The sequence below is a fragment of the Manacus candei genome, unplaced genomic scaffold, assembly GCF_025592945.1.
Source record: "Manacus candei isolate 608988 ecotype Guabito, Panama unplaced genomic scaffold, ASM2559294v1 h1tg000089l, whole genome shotgun sequence".
NCBI lineage: Eukaryota > Metazoa > Chordata > Aves > Passeriformes > Pipridae > Manacus > Manacus candei.
In genome coordinates, this window is record NW_026138137.1 from 3,433,332 (window position 1) to 3,456,120 (window position 22,789).

The 22,789-nt window shown below is 39.2% G+C and overlaps 1 protein-coding gene and 1 long non-coding RNA gene across 2 annotated transcripts in view; one reads left to right on the top strand and one right to left on the bottom strand.

Moving 5' to 3' along the window:
• The window catches only part of DPP6 (dipeptidyl peptidase like 6), a 250,407-nt gene that overhangs the window by 202,844 nt on the left and 24,774 nt on the right, over positions 1 to 22,789 (bottom strand). The gene's annotated exons all lie outside the window — the stretch shown is intronic.
• Positions 566 to 19,224, top strand: LOC127482523 (uncharacterized). Its single transcript, XR_007908643.1, has 3 exons — positions 566 to 694; positions 8,337 to 8,611; positions 18,637 to 19,224. It is a non-coding gene; the product is annotated as an uncharacterized LOC127482523 (long non-coding RNA).

The window sequence follows — 22,789 nt, forward strand, 5'->3', positions numbered from 1 at the left end:
ACTTCTAGGAGTGCTTTATAAAAGTAATTTATGACAAAAGAAAAAAAAGTTTCACAACTTCATTCATCTGATCTAGTGTCTGATTTGATTTTTAAATCATTAGTTGGACTGAACTGTACTAGCTTCACTTTAGGTATATCATGAGGAATTGCCTGCCCTGTGTTCCTGTGGAATGCTGAAGTACTCCTGGGCTCACTTTGCTTGAAAGAGGCTCAAGGTACAGAGAACACCAGGAAAAAAATCATAGTCCTCCTGGCTCTAGCGAAGGAAGAGTCTAACGTGCCAGACTCCTCCAGTGCCACCCAGCACAGTACCCAAGTCTCCAGCCAGTATCACAGCCACCAGACACAGCTTCCCTCACCTTTACAGAGAAAAAAACCCCCTCAGATTTACAATACAGTGCATATTTCACATGCCAGCAAGGGCAGCAAGTCTTCTAGAAAAGCAGATTGTCACCAGTCCTGCCGATGACTCAAAAGCTGAAGGATCATCAGAAAAGCTGCTCATACTTCACTGGTTTTCCTAATTACTGGTCAACCAGACACATGACCAGGGGGAACAGGCTGAGAGCTCACAAACAGAGCCCACACTGCAAAAAGACCAGCTGCTACAGAGGTTAAGTCTTTCTCTTGCAGCAAAGAGCTACTCTGCAGACCTTCAATTCCCTGTGATGTCCAATCCAAACACGCCACAGGTAATAATTTTTTAAAACTCTTTCCAAAGTGTTGCACTTATGTTGTACGTCCCTCCCTTAGCAGAATGACCTTCCTATCCCACAGGACCTGTGCAGTGAAACAGAAATCAAGATAGGCTGGAAAAGTCTGCTTTCCACTTGTACCCTGCGAGCAGTTTTGGGGTTCCAGTGCCCAACCAGGAGCACCAGTCTCTCGGTTTGATGTGATATCAAGCAACATTATAAGTGAAGATCAGTGATGTGCAAAGCAACCAGAAGGCTGTAAATAAAATAGTTAGAAAATGCATGCCCTCATGGAGATATCAGAACGATTTAATGATTTAAAACTTCCTTTCCAGAGTCTTCTAATTCCCACAACTCTTATTTAGCTTAATAAGAGCTGTGAACATGCAGATTTATTCACCAGTATTGGCAAACTCCTGGTACTTCCTTAATGCTCCTATTCCTTTAGCTGTGTGATTAACAAAAAATGCTTCTTTTCAGGGAAAAGAAAAAAAAGGCTTTTATGGTGCAGGGAGTTTTTCAACATCATTTGAATGATCCATTAGAGAATCAGAATGTCAAACAGTAATTTAAGACAACAAAACTGTCTAAATTTCCATATTTCTTGGGTAAACAATTATTTCTTGAGAACTCAAATTATGATTTATAAATACCCAAGGCCAACACCTCCGCAATGACTAAACTCCCCTTGATGCTTTAGCTGACCAGCACAGTAAATACCTGTTGATAGCTCAAGTTAACTACCAGTGAACACTGTCCTGGAAGCATCTCTAACTGCGAGGCACTTCTCTGATCCCTGCTCTTGTCACTGACCCAGCTGGACTTCTCAGGAGCCCTCTGGGAATTGTAATGCTCTGCCCACAGCACAAGTCAGACAAGTGAAAAACAAGTGTGCATTTGAATGACTTGCAGACCTTGGAGGCTTTGTCCTTAACATTGTGCTGCTGGCAAAGTCACGCTCTCCTAAAGCAGGAGACCATCTGAAATGACAAAATCGGGACAGATCCCTGATTAATACAGTTTGCCTCACTGCCTTTCACTGTTTCTCCAGAAACAAAAGCTGAATATGGGGCTGCTGCTGGGGAGCAAGGCTGAACCCAGATTTTATTAAGAAACACATTTTGCCTTCCTCTGAAATTCCTAAAATTCCTACTTGCATGGCTCAAACCTCTCTGTGGTCATTTTCATCCTCACATAACAGATGCCCCTCTAACACATGTGCTACTGCAGGTTTACTGATTAAAACAACTCAAAGAAGAGTCTGTGTGACTTAGCTTTCAATAATTTCATTTAACAAGAAAGAAAAAATTAGACAAACCAAAAAACTCCTCATACTTTATTTATTTGTCTTATTGGATAACAATTTTTGGCAAGTGCTGCTACCCAGCTGAATTTAATAGCATACTAAGTTGTTGCAATACTGACAAATACAGAGCACACTTGCTATAACAGTGTTAAAAATGACAACAAGAACCCAAGCTCTTCTCTGAGGATTACTGGGAATTTTGTGCCCGTTTCACAATGGATATCCTCAGAGAAATTTTCTTGTACCTTACCCAGTTTAAAATATTAAGATGAGCTGCAGCAGGCAGCAAAAGCAGTAGTGAAATGATGTTCTTCCCATACCAGCCCTGCTAACTTCAAAGAAGATGCACAGGGAACAGAGAACAATTAAGACTGGTTTTTTGAACATGCTGGCTCAATACAGAGCATCACTGCTAAATTTTGTCCAGTAGCTAAAGTATAATTTCAGTTACAGAAATTTTGAGAGACTTATGAGAAGCAAACAGGGGATGGAAAGGTATCCTAAATCCCACATTTAATAATCAACCTTTCTGAGACCAAAAGGGATCAAATTCAAAGCTGAAAACTACTTAAAGATAGTTATGATAGTCAAGAGCACTTTATAAGCAATATTCTTAATGTAGTTTCCACTCCCTTGGGAATGTCAAGTATTGGTTAGCCTGAATATATGTCAGAAGTTACATCATAATAGTGTTTTGGTACATTAAAAATACTCAAAGTGCAAAAACCAGAACTTTGCTGCATCTTAATGTAAAACCATCCCTGGAATCTTTTTTGGACATCTGGTCCTTCTCGTCTGCTTTTTGAATTAGGTATGATATTTTCATCACACCAGATTCCTCACTTTGGCCTTTTTGTACTACATGTGCTGATAAAACACAGGGGGCTGTGAGCTCTTTTGAGGAAACACACTCGGTTTATTTGAATATCCAGCAGCAACTATAATATACCTGGACAGAGAAATAGCACATGCTGTGTCTTGTGCTAAGAAAGCATCTTGCAACTTGCAAAAGGTAAGATAATATTTCTCCTCCTAGCACAAGGGCAGAGTAAGTTAACAGACATATATTTTCATTCTTCATCTTCCAGTGTTCCTAAGGGGGAAAAAACCTGTGGCAGGAGGTCCATTTGAATAAATATTTCTAACACTTTGGAGCTAGTCAAATTTTTTTAAACAAAAGTGTTGAACCTGCCCCGATCTAGTCACTGAAAGCAACACTTCTGCTGGGAATGTGCTAATTTTGATGAAATCTTTAGAAAAGGTGTTTTATGTTTTGCATGGACTAAACACAGGAGAGACCACGGGCGGTAACAATAAAGAGAGATAAAATATAATCGGGTGACCAAGACCAACAACTCAGAAGTAGGTCAGAAAAATTTACTTTACCAGTTTCAGAGTTGAGAGCTGAACTTGGCCACTTGTGTCCCAGGTGAATGTCTTTATTCTGCACATGGCCAATCTGTTTTTCTAGTCCAATTAATATTTAATTGTTTATGCAGCTGCAACAAGAAAGGCTGAGAGAAATCCAGCCCAGAGCAGCAAACTGCTGAACGGTTTGCACATTCCTTGGGGAAGTGGGAGAATGGAAAATGCTCTCTTTCTCTTTGCAGTTTGCCTAGAAGCTCTATTTTTTTTTTACAAAGAACTTACCCTGTTCTTGGGTTTGCACCCACACAAAATAGCAAAAAGAGGATATTTAAAAAAAAAAACAAAAACAAACTCATGCACAAAAAAAAGACTCCAAACAAACTACAGACTTGGGCATCTTTGTTAGACAGAAATATTTCTCCCATATATAACCACAAATAAAAAGAGTAGTGTAACTTTGGTCCCTTATGGACTCTCAGAGTTAAGACTCTCCCCATTTCAGCTTTTCAGCAGAAGATCCAGTTGCTCCCTCCCTTTTGAAGACATCTCACAGCAGGTTCTACATCAGTAGCACTCACACTCAGAGCCCTGCTGGCTTTGGCACTGACACTTTTCTCTCCCAAGACGGCAACCCAAGGTTAGTAGAAGCGATCAGACTGCTCAAAGATTGGCTAATATTAACAAAACAAACAGAAATAAAAACTGAATTAAAAAAAAAGAAAAAAGAAAGCTTTAATACAGAGAAAAAGATCTGTGGTGGGATCCAGTTTACCCAAGTCTTTTATGTGGGGCACTCCTACCCCATCCCTTTTGAGATGGGGCAGCTGTTTCCTTCTCTACTTTTCGTCTCCTCTCACCTGCCTTTCTGAAATCACCCAAGGTCACTGTTATTGTCTGTGTCTTCTCTAGCCTGGCTAAACCCCTTCTGCAGATGTCAGAAGTGTGTATCAGAGCAGATGGCTCTACATTGTCTGATATCCCTTGAAACCTCAACTGGGATGTGTGATATTACCAGCTAACACAGTCTTCCCTCCCTCCCGTTCCTGGTTAATTTTTATTAGCAAATTAAACACTCAATGTGTGCCCTGATGCAATCACTGCAGTAGCTAGTCAACACATTGCATCCATTACTTATCACAAATGTTTCTCCTGCCATTTCTATCCATCAGTGAACTGCAAATCGAAGCAGCACAACTGTGGATAATAAATGTTTTTCAGAAGGTGCTCAGTACACTGAAGTTACAAAGGGATCTGTGGGAGTTGAATGATTCCAACATCTACCACAGCACTAAATACCAGCTGAACCATCCCTGTTCCAGGAATGGGGCACTTACAGGTGATATAGCCAGTGACATTTCTGCAAGAAACTATGAGCTGTGGGGGCAGCTTCTACATTGCAGAAATTAGACACTGATCTGTGCAGAGTCTAAATCTGCACCACGTAATGAGAAAATGGCTCATCTTCTGGCACTGCAATAGTCAGTGTGCAATGGCAACATTTATTGACCTATCCATAGCTGTGACACAATTAATGGCAATTTGATTCAGGCAAAAATGCATGTGATCGACCCTACTTCATTAGTCTGGAGAGTATTTTACAAACTGAGAGCAGAGTGTTGTGATTCAGCAGATGAACTACAATAGCTGATTCATTTAACCTTATTTCAATTCCGACAAACCCAGTTACCTTTCAGAGATAATATATTAATGAAACAGCCTCTATACAAGTATTGGTCCAAGATTAAAGAAAGTAAGTGTCTTTTGTCTGGATTTGTATTTCAAATAGATCTCCATGTGCTTAACTTTATTGATTCAAGCAGTAGGTATATGATTAGGCAGACAGATAGATGGAGTGTTTCAACCGATCTACATTTATGATACCACACAAAAGCATTCAAACAGCATTTTAGCTTTAATCTCAGATATCTGACTCCACATAAATACTTTTTCTAACCAGAACATCAGTTTACAAAGCTGCAGCTGGAGTAATGGCACGGAGGACTGCAGGACACTTTTGCTAATGACAAACAGTCTAAATGCCTTTTAATTTTAGGCTGGGAAAATAAATAAGGCAGCTTCTCCTAGCCTCCTGCACTGGTGTAGGCATAGAAAAACCCTTGTGGGGCCTCAGTGAAGGACTGAGACTGCAAAACAGCCTTGACATTGACTTAAGTGGGCCAGAACTCCAGTCCCAAGGGGCAGGAGCAAAGTGGAGCTAGAGCAGCCAGAACTTGAGGGGCAAAACACTACATTAATAACAGCAATGACAAAAAAGATTTCTGATAAAGCATTTGATTAATGGAAAGTTGATTTTTTTTCCTTATGATGTTTCCAAAATGAGTCTGCTCCTGCCTCTTTTCAAAGGTATACTTGCCACAAACCAAGAGAGACAATGACATTTTTAATTTGGTTCAAAGCTATTAACTTTTGCCCAGTCCTTGGGGAAGAACCAGTTCTCATTTTTGCTTTGGAAATTTTGCGTTGTAGAAAGAAAAAGTGATCATTTGCACAGCAATATGGACGTGATAGCCTTTGGAATGGGAAGGTGTAGGATCAGATCCATGGTCCTATGGCCTTCCCATACCCTGGAGATGCACCTGGACAGCATGGGAAAAGGGAAGAGCATGCAGTCCACAGGGTGAGAAAACACACTAATTACATCTGGTATTTTCAAAGCACCAGAAGGAAGTTAGGGAACTAATGAAGTTGCTTAATTCCCCTAGGCAACAAGATAATTCCAGCTAGACCAGAAGTGTGAGACAGTACACCAAGAAAACTGCTGTCCCTTTTGGGTCTGGCTGTCAGCTGGGATAGCTCACCATTTCCACAGAAAGTCAGAGCTGTTTTGCACCCATTGAGAATGGGGCCTCATTTTTAACATTATCTGTGTATGCTAAAGGAAAGGAAAACCTAGCTCAGATCAGACAGCTTATATGCAGTAGCCTGTTAACACAAGATCCACTACAGGACATGATCTGAATTAGGAAACATCACTCACCCTGACTTGTCATTGATCACACCTTCTTTAGAGATTTAGAACACCTGAGAGGAACAGTTTAGACTGAATAAACTTCTAGAAACCTCCAGCAGTGAAAACCAGCATCAGTCCTTTCAGGGCTCAGGCTCCTGAGGGAGCGGGAGGAGGAAGAGCACCAGCTGGCACAGACTGAAGCATGCTGTTGCTGCAAGGGCTACTTGCTTTCACCTTCTTCTCCTTAGATTTTGTTAAGATACTTGTTATTTCTGCCTTCAGCATTCATTCAACACATCTTGCTGGGTTGCCTTGCTATGCCTTTTATTTTCTAAATGGATGGTTCAAGCACATGATTAGCCCTCAGGCTGAGTCAAAGTAACGGGCAAATTAGAAGCCTAGAGGAATTAGGAGCCAAAAAGGCACTTGGAAATGAGCATTGAAAGATATTTAGCTTGTCTCAGACCTTCATGCATCCTTCTGCTGTTGCAATAGCCAGGAGCAGATTGTTCTACTCATTTCTTATGAAGCTGAGGGATTTAATCTTATCTGGTTTCCTGCACCAGAAGTGCATAAAACTTGCTCGGGGTCTGCTGTTTTGTGCAGCTTCCATTTTACACTCCTGTCATACATCATCCTTACCTGCTTGTTCAGTTTTTTTCTTTTTATTTTTTTTAAAATTCCTTTATTCTTTTTTTTTCTTTTGAAGATAAGCTGTTTGCTTCAGAGAAGTTCAGCCTGTGTTGATTAATTCAGCAGCTGTCTCCCTTTGTTTTTCTCGTGAATTTTAAAGATGTAGACTGGATAGTCTTGAATCAATGATATGTTATCAGGACTTCTTTTTATTTTTATCCTAAAGCAAGTAGTAGCCCATTGCTGATTTCCAACACAGAATCACCAGTCATTTCGATACAGTTCAGCTTTAATGGACTGAATCATTGGCTGCTTTTGTCTCTTACATAAAAGAAGAATCAGCCTCAGTAATCAGAGCTAAATCTCAACACCAGGAGGAAAAAAAAACCCACTCTACCCGGTGCCAAACCCCCCCACATGCCCTTGGCATAAAGAGAGCACTGTTAAAAGCACTGTTAAAGCCCCTTAGGCAAGGCCTAATAACCAAAGATCTTTTAATTTGGTTAGAGATTTGACCAGTTCTTTGATTATGATCACCAGAAGAAAGACACACTTCACCTATTCAATTACCATGGGATTGTCCCTAAATTGTCCATAGGAAAATTGACCTGGCAGATTCTGCCATTTCTCATTTTGTACCTTTTACCATCTAAAAATGTTCAGGTACAGGTTCTCCCATGAGACAAAAGACATTTTTTCACCTTATTCTAGAAACTCCCTTTTCTGATTATTGTAAGATGTCAAAAAAAAAAATACATGTTTTCCCTTTTCTCAAATCTACTCTTTTCCATATTCAGATTAAAAGCTTTTTCCTACAAATGACAGTTTTGCTGTGTTTCAGTTACAGTGGCATTACAAGACATACTTCCCCATGACAGATATGTGTTCACTTGCATGTATCACCTTGGCACAAAATATTCTGTAGGAGAGAGAGGTTCATGAACCTCACCTCTCAAATACATTTGTAAGTAACATTTTATAATGTGACACCCCTAAGTTCAGCAACAGGGCATAGGAAAGGACACAGATCCCAGCCCAGCACTGGAGAGGAAGCACCATCTGCTCATTGGAGTGGCAGTTTTCTAGTGAAGGCTCCTATTCTCTAAACTTTGGGACAATACTTTCTGAAAACATTGCTATACAGAGCATTCAGGGAAAAAAAGGATAAATTAAAGCAGACTGCTTCAAAATTAGGGCTCTCAGTGTTAGTCAAAGGGACAATGTGACAGGACTTCCCAGCAAGGTGAAAAGCTCAATTGTTCCTGGCCAGGAAGTTATTGTTATTCATGTAGATGCTCTAAGTTCTGCTCTTGTCCTGGTGGTATTTTAAGTGTTTTTAACACATTCAATTGTCCCAACAGGAGAATCAGTTGAAATTCAAGCCACAAGGAAGCAAGGCCAAGCCAAAAGATTGCAGCAAGCCAGTGGCCCAGCTCAGGACTGTGGCACAAGAGAGAGGCATTTCCTCTGTCTCCCATTGACTCAGATAGGCTGGAAGTAGCTCTTCTGAGAAAATAAGTATTTGTTACTGCAGGACGTAACAGTTTCCTACCAGATGAACTCACCTTGAAGACTGGAGGGTTTGAGTACAAAACTATTAAAAGCTCTGCAATGCAGAGCAAGAAAAAGGAGTTATGTAAGTAATGGATTTTTTGCCCTTTTTCTCAGTCTCTGGTTTCTAGACAATTTTGGCTGTAAGAAGTGTGGATCTGCTACACAGATTGCACTACAAGAGTAATCAGTGACAAACAATTCCTACTAGTTGAAACTTGCCAGAGTAGTAACTTACTATTGTATAACTCCAGTCTTATTTACAGAGAACCTAGACTGTACTAACAGTACTGGAACACAACCAAGCTGGCGTGAAAGCATCAATTCACACATTCTTCATGGATTTCTAGAGAGAAACTGAGTTGCACTGTAGGAATGAAACACAGACACGCTCCCTACCCTCTAAATAGGCAAAGTCCTCTGCAGGCTTTTCTGTTGGGCTGCACTGCCAAAGGAAGCAACAGTATTTCAGTCTCTCAGAATTACCAACTGAGCTACTGGCCCAACAGTTTCTGAAAAACACAAAAAAATGAGTGAATTTTAAATATGATCATACATCAAAGGAAATAACTTCAGAGAGATCCAGCTGGGAAAAAAAAAACCAAACAAACAGAACATTTCTTTAAAGGATGTTGAGCTTACCTCCTGCTCCCCACAATAAAATGAATGAGATGCCTTCTTATCACTCAATGAGAACAAACACAGTAGCCTGAAAATCTGACACAAAGGACATATTACAATGACCTTGCAATGTTTTGTACATGTAAGACCAGTTTCCACTGCACCATTATTTCTATTGTAAAAGGTTCTAGTCAAAACTGCTTTCACAGTTTCAGGCATTGTGATTGATGCATGACCCAGCTTAAAGACAAGTGGAGTTTTATTTGAACTACACAGAATGTCTGAATATGGAAAAGAAAGGAAGAGAGAGCAAAGGTAACAGGAATAGAATAACACAGTCCCATAGATGTACAGCCTGACCATCCACAAACTCAGTGTCAATTAGAAAATTGATTAGTTTAGTCACTAGTTTGTTAGATTGAGTCCCTTCTTTTTGGCTAAATTAAGGTTAATGGAAAGAAAAACATAAGGACTTAGCTATATTTGTTCAACTCTGGACCCTTCACTTTAAGAAAGACACTGAGGTGCTGGAGTGAGTCCATAGAAGAGAAAAGCAGCTGGGGGCAGGTCTGGAGCACAAGCCTGATGAGAAGCAGCTAAGGGAGCTGGGGGTGTTCAGCCTGGAGAAGAGGAGGCTCAAAGGAGACCTTATCACTCTCTACACGAAAGGAGGTTGTAGCCAGGTGAGGGTTGGTCTCTTCTCCCAAGCAACAAGTGATAGGACAAGTAGAAATGACCACAAGTAGCATCAGGGAGGCTTAGACTGGATATTAGGAAAAAGTTCTTCACTGAAGGAATGGTCAGACATTGGAATAGGCTGCCCAGGGAAGCGACAGAGTCACCTACCCTGGAAGTGTTAGAAAAATATCTAGGTGTGGCACTTGGGAACAGGGTTTAGTGGAGGACTTGGGGGTGCTGGGTTAACGGTTGGAATTGATTACCTTAAAGGTCTTTTCCGACCTTAAGAATTCGATGGTTCTATGATTCCATAGTTGTTTCAGAGACAGGTGAAGTCTTCTGAAGGACATTGCCCCAGTTAAGAATTATACAAACTACTGAGGAGTCATCAGGTGAGATACTGTTCTCTGTATGCATATACTGTCTGTTTGTATTTCTGAAAAATTTTGCTCTCTGTAACAAATGGTTAGACCTTGAAAGTTATGAGATTGCATATAAATAACAATATCATCAAGCTTAAATTACATGAATGCATTATCAATTTCTCTTTACAGGAACAAATTCTGTTCCACCTTCATTTATGTGTCAGTACAAATTTTCGAAGAGGCACACACAGATGGTGTAATAGCTTGTGTCATGAGATCATTTAGTAATTAACCATTAATACAATAATCTTTGGGCACATCAGGGCAGTGTTAAAGGCCTAATTCAGAACTGCATATCTTTGGAGATCTTGATGAAAACTTTTACTGTTTTCTCACTTAATTTTATGTAAGTAAAGCATGATGGTACATATCTTCTAGGAGAACATCCATATGCCCTTAATCCAAGGAGAAAGAGAGAAAGAGGGTTATATCCAGGGAGTTGCTTTGATATTCTTCCAGTTTCTACTTGAATGACAAACCCTATCTCAGCTTTTTGCTCCCTTATTCTCACGGGAGAGCAATTTCAAGAGAGAGCTACCAGTAGCCTTGTTGTAAACACCCAAATAACATACTTTATCTGTATAAGACTGGCAAGAATTAAAGATCTGAATATCTTTCATAGAGAAATAGAGTTTTGGCTGAAACAGAGGCAGGACACTTCAATCTCAGTACAAAGTGGGACACACTGTTCTGAATTTCATTTACTTATGTTAATCAGCTGAACAACTTGAGAGAAGAACATCGTGAAGGGTAACCAAGGGGAGAGGTGATAAGGCTCATTTCCTTATCAGCTGGACAGAAAGTGGAACAGAAAGGGTTTATCAAGAAGAAAGGCTTAGAAAAAAAATTGCAATTCAAAATAAAAATGAATCTGTTGTGTCTGTATTGCTAATATCCAGCAAAGTTGCACACTTTATCCCAAATTTCCTTCCTCAAAAGTATTCTCTACATCTCCCTTGAGAACCAGGATCAGCAAGGCAGAGATAAAGTATTTTGCAAAAAACGTTCTTCTCTGAGTACTGGCTCTTCTGTTCTTTTCCAGTTATCAGCACAGAAGTATTTGGGTGCAAAGTCACTGTTTCACTCACATAACTCCAGGAAGGTGTTTGGAACATTAGAGGAAGTACATCACATTGTAAGGTTTCTATGTAAAGAGCCCTTTGGTGATTTGGATGTCAAGAACACTTTTTTTGTGGTGGCTTTGGACATACTTTGGTAGCTTTTTTATTTGTTGCTCTCACACTATCTGATTCTAAAAAGCTTCTGATAATCAGTTTGGCGAGGTTTAGGAGAGCTGCTTAAAGGATAGAAGGGAGAGGATCAGCATGTGTTACTTTTTCAGTGCAGGAGGTAATCACAGAGTGATTTTCTGTATCCCATATGGGGTAGCAACATAAAAACCCCAGACATTTCCTAGTTGTGTGCTTAAGAGTGTTGTTCAGGTTGGTTATTCAAAAATGTCATTATTTCCATAAAAAAGCATCCTGGCTGCATGGAACTTGTAATGAGATGGGCTATGTGCATTTTCCCGTCAGTGTAGATGCAGATGCAGTGATAGCTAACTACATCATGAGCAAGGGCTGTGTTTTGAATAATAGCTTTTCGTGTAGCAGCAAGTGTGCAGGTTTGTGGGTTTTCTATGAAGAACACTTTATAGACTGTTCCTTTTACTGTTGAACACGATACCTACAAAGTTTTCCTGATGGAGGACAAGGTAGTTAAAGTATTTGTGCTAAAAACAAAACAGAGAAAAGACTTGCTACCTGCCAGACTGAAGAATTACATGTCCTACTCCTTTCAATCACACTGTAAGTGTGTATAAACTTGCCTGCTATCCCTACTGAAAATTCACTCTGGATGTCCAGCTGTGATTTGATGATGCTTTACAAAAGCCCATCAGCTGTTAAAGTCCATTTGCTCTGGAGATTTCATTATGTGAATATTTCAAAATCCATTTGTCAGTGAATAGCAGAATGGCCAGTCCTTTCTTGGGGGTTAATTCTCACTGAATGTTTGTTGCCTTTCTACTGACAGCTGAATGACAAACCAGTGCAAGTAAACTATTTGAAATAATAAGAAACAAACCTATTTCTATGCTAATATGTTTGAAACACTACATTTCTCTGACAATATTATAATGTTGGAGTCTATAAAATGTCTACAGAATATTTGTTCTGTTTCTGTGTTAATAAACAAGAATTCATTATTCTAATTTTGTCCTTCATTCTCTGTAACCTTTGCAGAAAGAAAAGAAAAGCTCGTAAATAACAGTGGTGATAAATTAGCACAGAGAACTAGACATATTTACATGGACATAGACTTCATATTGAAACACTAATTACCGCAGGCAAATTTAGTTTTCCCTTTAATCAGATTTTACAGGTAATTAGCAGCCAACTAAGATTAATTACAATTCATTTTGTGTTAATGTCATCTTTTGGTCACAGAAAGTTTACACAGTATTTTATTTACCAGATGTAAAGCTAATTCTTACACAGACATACCAAGGTTGCGCAAACATGTTTTTAGTTCACCGCACACCTCTTACTTGTCTCAGAAATATGCTTTTGCATGAATACCTTTGGGTCTCCAGAGAGCCATGCAAGATCCCCAGGCACACCAAAACTCCTGTAAAGCTACAAACATCATCCCACCCAACCAGACCTCCACATTATTCAGCTGTAGTCAAAAGGGTTATCAGGACTGTTAAGCTCAGTATATTCAGTGTGAGACCACACTTTTGTATTCCACCCCATGTTGCCATCCATGTGCTGTAGCTATTCAGAAGTCTCATACAGGAAACTCACTGCCTCAGGGGCTAGTCCTACCTGGATGAATCAACCTGATTCACCAAATCTCACTCTTAAATTAATAGAGCCTCCATTTCCTGTCCCCTCCCAGGCCACTTTATAGAGATGTGTGAAGTCCCCTGTCAAATAATTGAGCTCACATTGCAGAAGTTATTCTCTACAGAACCAAAGCACCTCCTGACCTGTCACTGTTCAGGAATGTGAAAATGGAGAGCAAAGGAAATGAGTTTTTAGGCCTCATCATGAATAGTCAGCAATCAGAGCTGCTAATGAAACCAGAGAGCATAGAAAACTACATCTTCTGAAAACCTGATCAGAAAAAGAGCTGTAAAGATCAGACACAAAGCTCAAAGCTCAGGGGAGGCTCATGGGCTCCAGCATCTCAGGAGGCATCAGGATTTAACTCTAAACATCCCACTTCTTGGGGCAGGACATGTGAAAATGGTATCCTGGATATAACTCATTGGTTCAGAACAGAGAAAAGGTCTATCAAATAAAAGACAGAAGCTGAAAGACAGAAAACAGCAGTAACCAGTTCCCAGGAGAGCCACAGGGCCTCTGCACAAGTGGAAAGGGTGGCCCTGTGCAAAACCCACTAGTGAATAATCCCTGCGAAAGGGCAAATCCCTCTGTGGAGAACCACTGGCCCTGTTTCACACAGGTTTGATCTCACTCAGGTCCCAACACACAGTGCTTCCCTTCTGACTGCCCCTAAGCCTTCATAGCCATGGAAAACTCTAGGATGTGGGTGACACCAAAATTCTGTGAATGCAGGGATTTGGCATCATAATCAAATGGAGGAGGTAAGGGCAGGGAAACACTGGATTGATCTTTCCTCCTGTCACATGCAGCTTGTGCTAACTCTGTGCTGGTGTCAAGTGAGAAAACACTCACTGATGGGTTTTAATACTCCTCTCTAAACCAAAAAGGCTTAAATGTCACAGTCTGACCTCAGACAAGCAAAACCAAAATGACAGAAGTCATTGTGGGGATTCATACAGACATTTCTCTCCTCTGTTTTCCATTGCTTTCTTCTCATCAACCTCAACAAAATATAACCAAGAAACAACCAGAAGTACTGAACCAAAACTGAAGAAGTGGATACATAACTTACAGTGACTGTTCAATGTGTCTGACTGCAGAGCACACTGGAACTGCTTAGCCTGAATGAGGAAATAAATCTGATTGAGAGGCAAATAACTGGGAGTATTTCAAACTCACTTGAGGTAGGAAAGCAGAAACACACACTCAGTGTGTGCTCGCTGTAAAGCTTCCAGCTGCAGTTACAAAAATCACAAAATGCATTTCTTAGTGTAAGACCAGAGTTCGAGGAATTTTTTCCCTTATAACAACATGGAAAAGTCTTTTCCATTATATCTATTCCCTCCTGCTCAAGCAAAAAGTCTCTTGAGAACATCTGCCCCAGATAAAAACAACCCAAATGCCTGGAGACCATCGAGCAGGAGAATGCTTGTCAAGTCCTTCTTACAGTGGGGTAACATGTCATTTGAGCTGCCCATGGAGCTGTGATAATGTAATTCTGGAGTCACAATACAACTGAACAACAAAAACCCATTGGAACTCTATTTTTAACTTCTTGGGATGAGTCATTTGGCAGTGAAGTAGTTCAACAATACCCTGCACTGATAACCAGTTTTCATCCAGTAATTCCTAAACACTTTACTTGGTAAAGCTTAACCTGCTTCATCCCTGTTAACTAAAAGCTACTCCACAGAGTTTTTTAGAGGAAAAAGTGAAAGAAGGTCCAAGATGAACAAATGGTATTACAAAGGCAACTGTAATAATCAGTGATAAAATTAGAAACAGGAATAGAAACACTGACAGGCCAATTTTCATACATTAATCTTGGAAGAGTATTTCTCTCCCTGCAACTGTGTTGCAGAGGTGATCACAATGATTGACTGCAGCAGTCAGACCTCCGAATAGAAACAATTGTATTAAAATTAATTAATTTAAAATTTAAAGAATTAATTTAAATTAATGAAAATTAATTCTGCCTGCACATCAATTCCATCTTTGCATTTTCCTAATTAGAGCCTACAGGTTCCTTTGTTTATCGATCATACATCTAGAGAACCACAGACAGAACGTCATCATCACCGTCTGGCACCAGAGCAGTTGTCCAGGTCCACACTGGCCTCTGCAATAACTGTCTGACTGTGAGGCTGTGCCATCCCAGCACCATGGTGCCATGCCAGGCTGTGGGGTCCCACATGACTGGATCAGACACTCACAGCTGGTGTGAACAGGCATTGCACAGCTGTAAAATTCCTGTTACCACTGTGTAAAATTCCTGTTCACCCATTGAAGTAGATGTGTATAGAGAAATGGCTTTTCCTTCCCAGCACTTCTATGCCTTAGGCTTTTATTAAACTGGAGAATGACAGCTCTACCAAGACCTTTATACCTGCTTTATATTAGGAGGATATTTTTCCTGTCCCCTTCATCACCCAGCATGGTGACCCATGCAGTAATACAGGAGTCAACCAGGTGATGCAGAAAAACTAAGTCTACCACCTGTACTCAAGAAAGAAAGCTGAGCTGTTAAGGCCTATGGAGGAGGACCTGTTGCTCTTATTCCTGCACAATTCCCACTTGAGGACATGGACAGACCTGACATAATGTTTTTAATGGTCCCAGCTATTCAGACCCTTGAATCCAACTCTGTAGGGTTCAAGGGACGGCCCTTATTGCTGCTGAGCAGTAATGCTACCACAATGTGGTTTCAAAGAAAAACTTTTTAGATTAAGTTGCTGTATGTGTGAAAATAAAGTAATAAATGTGGCAAAATAACACTGGGGTTCATGATGACATCTGTGTGTTTGCACAGCACCTTGCACCAGTCCTGCCTGGGGCCTCAGAGCAGTGCTTGGCATTAATATTGTTCCCTACAGACAGCAAGTTCATTAAACTCAGTCAGGAAGCAAACTGAATTCAGTAGACAATGGAAACAGCACAAGACCAATTAAGTGAGACTTCATACATCATAAATGTGTAAGAATTCTTAGAGGTTTCCACTAGATTTCAATAAAAAAGTCCTGTGTCAACAAGCTAAGCAAACTATTTATCAAGAGGAAATAAAAAATGGAGACAACTTTCAGTGCTTACATAAGATAGAGTATTTAAAAGTATTGTAGCTTATGTAATATTTCAGATGCAAAGCGAGGATACAAAACCCACTTTACGTCAAACAAGTTCTTAATATATACTACATAAATTTAAAATCAAAAATTTATAACAAATGGGTTATATCTGTCTTTGCTAAGAAACTTTTAATTCTTTTCTCTTTCAGTATTGTTCCATAATCCTAATTCTTTAAAATACCTGAGGCTGTTGTTTATATTTTTTTTAAACAGCATGTTGGAGCACACCAGCACCAGCTTTTATCTCTTCTACAGGCTTCTTATCTTCCATCCAATCCAGAGTATCAATACTGTCCATTGCTGTGCTCCATTTTCTTCCTTTGACTTAATTTGTACTGATGCAGTATTTTCATTCTTTCCCAGTATCTCCTTATGACAGAAACACCTTCAAGAGCAGTCAAAATACTTTAGTTACTTCTCTCTGGTTCTGAATCACCTCTATTCTGAATCACTATGAAACACTGCATTAAGTGCTATACTTAGAGTATACTGCAAATATAATGGGATTTGAAATACCTTTCAAAAATCAACTCATGTCATATATCAATATGAGCAATGCATCAGGAGACTGTAAATACATAACTATCTATAAGTAGAAGTAAAATCCTCATCCTTCATGTAAATTACATAAATAGGAGAGCAAGTTAGCTATTCTAAGTAATGTTGGGCATCTAAGTTTAAACTATATTTTCAGAAGATTTTGAGGGGTCTCATCCTCTAACTCAAGAGGAAGAAGCATTTCATGAGGTCTGACTCATTAGCTTGGCTCATGGATTCCCAAACCATGGTGCCTGGCCCAGCAGTCTCTGGGCCACTATCGGTCCACAACATACCCCAGAAAAGAGACCCCCAAAAGGTAATATGATTCCCACATTGTCAAAACAAGAACAGAAACAAAACAGAAAAAAATGCCAACAGCAAATGAAAATGCAAAGTTTTACCTAAACTATTTTCTTATGTAATTCTGCACAAGAAGGTTTGTAATTCTTTTTTAAGAGTATATAGTCTGTGAACAAGAAAGGGTGAAGACATTGATGTATAGAAGTGCAGAGAGCATTCAGAGAGTGGATGCTCTCAGGGTGTTGGTGTACCTTGCTTTTTGTTCATTAGCCTGCATTAAAAAAGCCAAACTTTACAAGAACCTGTTGAGAGCTTGATTCCTTATATTTTGCAAGTTCCCAGCATATTATGATACAGCTAGAGATGCCTATAGTACTTTCTTAAGGCTTCTATTCTCTGTAGGTAACTGCTTTAGCTGGTGCTTTCATATGGCATAACCCTTATTGCAGACAGGATAGGACCATGGTACAACTTTTCTCTTACAATGTAGTGCACATTATAAAAAATCTTCATATAAGCCCTCTTGATTCAATGTTTCCCGGTAGTACTAGTCCAACTTTCTGCGATCATTAATGAAAATATAAGGCTGGAATTTCCTTCTTCAGCAACAATACACAGCAGGAAACTGTGCAGTATGACTGAAAGTGATTAATAAGATTTCCTTGAAATAGGGCACTGGCAAAATTCCCCTAGTACTTTCAAACTCCAGTCAAGAGAAATCAAACAGAACAAAACAAGAAAGTGATCCTCGGTTTCTATATTGAGGATCAGAACAATGCTCTAGCTGAGTGGGTACCCTATTTCCAAGTGTCACTAACACTTTTAACCTCAGAGAGATGCATATGTGCTCCACAGACAACTAGGAGAAACCCAGAACAAGTAGGACTCTTTGATAACAACACATTTGAGTATAAAAAGCTATGCCTTAGAGAACAGGAAGGATTAGATAAACAGAAAACCTGGCCCTGTATGGCCTCGTTTAAAACTCCCAAATTGAGTGAATGCTTCAAATAATTTAGTAACATTATTTACTTCAATAAAAAGTAGATTCTGCAGGCTCACCGAAGGAATATTTCAGTATATTTAGGTTCTCAGGCAATTTCCATCATTTCAGTTCTGATTATATGATGAAAGTTAAGGACTAAGCTCAGAAGGGTGTCCTTACTCATCTGCTCTCTGGGAAGGCAGGTTCTGTGTATTTATCATTGTGAGGTTAACTACTTTCATTTAAGGTTATGAGGTGTCCCCTTGTTTGATCTTGGTAAACTAGGATAAAATTTCATCCTTCCTAAAGATGACTTGCTTGATCAAAAAATAATCCAGCAACTGATAGTGACACCAAAAGATAGATTTACTAAGAGATGACATAGGACAGTCGTAACTATTTTGCAGAAGGAAAGAATGAAACACCAACAGTTAAAACTGAGAGCACCACAACTGAGTAAGAAAAAGAGAAATCTCTTATCTAAAATGTGCTGGGGGAAAGAAAGAATCTCCAGTTAAATTCTGCACACAGAGATGCAAAATATCATTCTTGCATGCACCTAATCATAACCTGTTCTCTACTTCCAGCTCGATGAGTGCCCTGAGGCCAACAACTGCTGCCTTGGTGAAAGAAACCCACACTACCATAGTAAGAGTTTTCCTCTTGAACCAAAATACATCTTGTAAAAGCACCTTACACGTGTGGACAAACCTATCAAATAATTAGTAAATAAGAAATAAGAGTATTTAAAATGGATGTCCCGAGAATGGAGCAAAATACTGAGAACAAGTTGAAATAATAATCTAAGTTAATAAGGCTGAAGATTCTCTATGAAGAAATCTTGTGTATAATATACAGGAAATAGAAAATTAGAGCTATTATTTCTACAACGCTGCATGTAAAACATATACATAAATGTATGTACAATCACACACATAGACACATACATGATCCTGAACCCTTTCACACCCCAAGGCATTTTAATTTTGCCTCCCCACTTTCTGAAAGGCAAAGACTTAAAATGTTTGCCTCCTATTCAATTATCCTTTCTCAGCCTCTATTTTTACACAGGTCCTTCTGTTGCATGGTGGCTACGACAATTAGTCCATGAAAATATTACACTATATATAGCTACTTGCATTATAACACCTTTCAATAATTACCTACAATTTTCAATAAAGGAAGATCTTTGGGATAGATCAAACAGACTGGACTCCCTTTTAATTAAATAAGAAGAAGTACAATTGTCTTCTTGTAATCCTTCAAAAGAAGAAACTAAACCCTAGAATTCTTGATGTTTTGAGCATTTTTTAAAAATGCAGAAAGTGCAAGTATCAATACATTTATAAAATTTATATAAATTTATATAAAATGAACGATATTTTATTCTGTGTTTACATGACCATTTAAAATGTTTCCTGCAATGGATTGTTTCCCTTGGGTTGCAGACAGCAGGGGAATCTTGTACAAAAGAATGCAGACTGTGATAGCCCGACAGTGATACAGAATTCAAAGCCTCACTACTGTGAATTTTACGGTTCTCTCTTCAGCATTTCACAAAAGGAAGACAATCAGAGAAAACAAAATGTATTTTCATGGGTACTTCTAAAATTAACATTGACAGAAAAATTTTCAGCTGAACATCACTGTTTGATGTATCATTATATTATGAATGAAAATTAATTTAAAGATACCTCCTTTAAATTTAATAGATCCACTTGCATGAGCCAGGAGTGCAGGATTTGTCCACAAATACGACACAACCAGTAATATAAAGGCTTGAGAAGGCAGTAACTGTAATAACAACTTGTACTTAAATTATGTATCATTACGGATACATAATTAATATGCTTATGTAACTAGAAATTGAAAGAAGTGCAAAAGATATGGGTGAAAAAGGGGGCACAGAGTAGTTTGGTATTTAATAAATGCATTGGGATTCAACTTAGATCGTGTATATTCGTAACACATCTTGAAAAATTAAAAGTGTCCTCGTGACACTTTCATCTGGCTCTGAAGTAGTTGGAAGCTCTTTGTCTCAACCGCATTTAGAGGAAATCAAAAGCATTTCCATGCATACAGAATCTCAATAATGGATATGAAAACAGATATCCTCACTCCACCACGCTTGTCCTCTTGGAGATAGCAGCTCACCAAAATAATAATGTTAGTTATTGAACAAATTCTATCTTTAATTGGAACTATTCCACACCTGATATTAGCCTTGTGCTTGCATTTATCACATTAGTAGTTACTTGCTTCCCTTTCCCCTCAGTACCTCTTCTGCCCATCTCTTCCATATGGTCCATGCTGTCTTTCTGACAACAGCCCTTTAGGGGCCATGACTGTTGCTTACCACAATTTTTATTCATGCCAGCACAATGCAGCTTAAATTGTTCCTGGCCTTCAGGTGGTATTTCCTTAATGTGTATTAATATAAAATAATAAAACATCTGTGTGGGATGGGAATATTCTGGATGCTTTGCAGAAATCAGAAGAAAGGTAGATCCTCCCTGAACTGCATATGACTCGAAATTCCAGTTTGGCAGCCTTTTCTCCACAAGTACATCCTGTGGGTAGACATGAATCATGAAGGATTAGTGCCATTCGTAGCAGCCTTTGCTCAGAGGCACATGTTCCTCCCTGCAGAGCCCTGGTGAAGCCATGTGGTGCTGTGTGGGCAAAACGTTCTGCTACATGAAAATCTGGGGCCATGAACTCTGATGATGAGTGGTTATCAACTTTCTGGCTCTGGGCATCAGGGAAGTCCTGAATTTTCAAGAGAAGAAGGAATGACACACTGACTTCTGCACACTCATTTGAAGGTTAATTTTAATCTACCTCATTTTGGCTGGAAACCTTGGACACAGGCTGTGTGGGTGACGCAAGTAAAGCTGACATTTTACCAAAACTTTATGACAACAACAAAAGGCTGTAATTTATTAAAAAACTAACCAGCTGAATCAGAGAACATCAAAGAGTTTATGATGGGGAAAAAGCCTTAAGAAGTCTAGGTTATCTCTGTTACTAGAACGTGGGGAGATGAGCAGACTGATGGTGAAGAAAGAGAGAAAACTGTGGAAATTAAGGAAAGCTAAACATTACAGCTATAAATCTCCAGTAATATTCTATGCGGGGATTATTGATTTGCCAAGCTCTAAAACTGTTTCCCTATTCAGACCTTCACAGGAAACAAACCCAATGTTTATGCTAATATAACTATCCAACAAAAAACCCACACATACGTGCAATTCCAGCTGGAAGCCATTAGTCTGCCTGGAGTCCTTCAAGCAAACTGCATTCTTTCAGGTGGAGATTTACCAAGCTGTTGAGTCTTTACTACATGACTTTTCTCTGCAATGTATATGAGACAGGAAAGCTTCACACTTCATTTGTGGTGACATATGCTATTCCCTTGGGAATTACTACAGCCACCCAAGATTTACAGCCCACTCCCAAGCAGCAGTATTCCTGTCACTGAGCACTATGAAATCTGAATTACTGTGGTTGAGGAAAACTTGTGGGACAACTGCTAAAACTACAGAAATCTTGAGAAATGTAGCCAAAATTAACAACTTTCAATTCTTTTTTGCTCAGAATCTCAAACTTTACCTTCTAAACGAACTCTTTTTCAACATTAAATCAACATTTGCTTATGCAGAGTTCACGAATTCTGGTTTCCTTATTTCCCTGAAAGTTCGTGTTGCTGAAAAGCGAGTATCAAATCTCTTCCAATACACACAAAAAGGGTCAGGGAACTTTACAGTTGTGATCTGGCCAGAGTTACAGCCCAAGTCAGAGAATTGGCCATGGAAATGGAAACCACTCCATGTGCTGATCAGCCAGATGGCAGATCAGCCAGACCATGCAACTGTTGGGTTCATGTTCTACCCATTCGCCCTTCAGAGGCATTAATTTGAGTTTCTTTATTCCTGTACAGCCTCTAATTTTCATATTTGGACTTAATACTTTTGAAATCACTGCCTGTTCTGTCACATTTGGCTGAAATCAGCTGCTGAGTCCCACAGTTATTGGCAGAGACGGACAGAAAGCTGAAAGCATAGACAAACAGCATGGTTGTGCATATCCTTCCAAATCAAGCCTAGAGATGGTTATTCAATGAAAAGTTGTTGGTATCGATATGCAAACACTTTGTCCTACCAGAATGTACAGTTTTAGGTACAAACTAATCTTGCAAATCACTTTATTCTACTTTTTTGTCATAATGCAAGCTGTCTGCGTGAGTGACCCTGGTACACTTTTCTTCATTCCTCAGCAGCCACTATCACTTTCTATATTTTCTACTGCATTCCCAAACAAAAAGTAATTTCAGATTTTTTTGTTTTGAAATTACACTGGAACTACTTTCACAATCCCCTCCAGTTGTGTGCTGTCTTAAATCTAGCTTCAGTGTAAGCAACCGAGACATTTCTACTGTATGATTTACAGCAAGTAGGTACATGATATTCTGGCACATACTGTTGTTCTTTGTTGAGCTATACAAAACAGTTTATCCTTGCAAAATGCAAAAATTCTGTTTTCAAGAGGACTACGTAAATAACATATATTTATAACTTAGTTCATAATCATTTAGTCTATTGTCCCTACATTCTCTGGAAGCATAAGGTTTCAGATTCTCTGGTTCATATATGTGAAGCTTATCTCATGATAAATACAGAAAACTAAATCAATTTTGCATACTGGAAACTTGAATAGAGAAGGTTAACCTACTTGTAATTC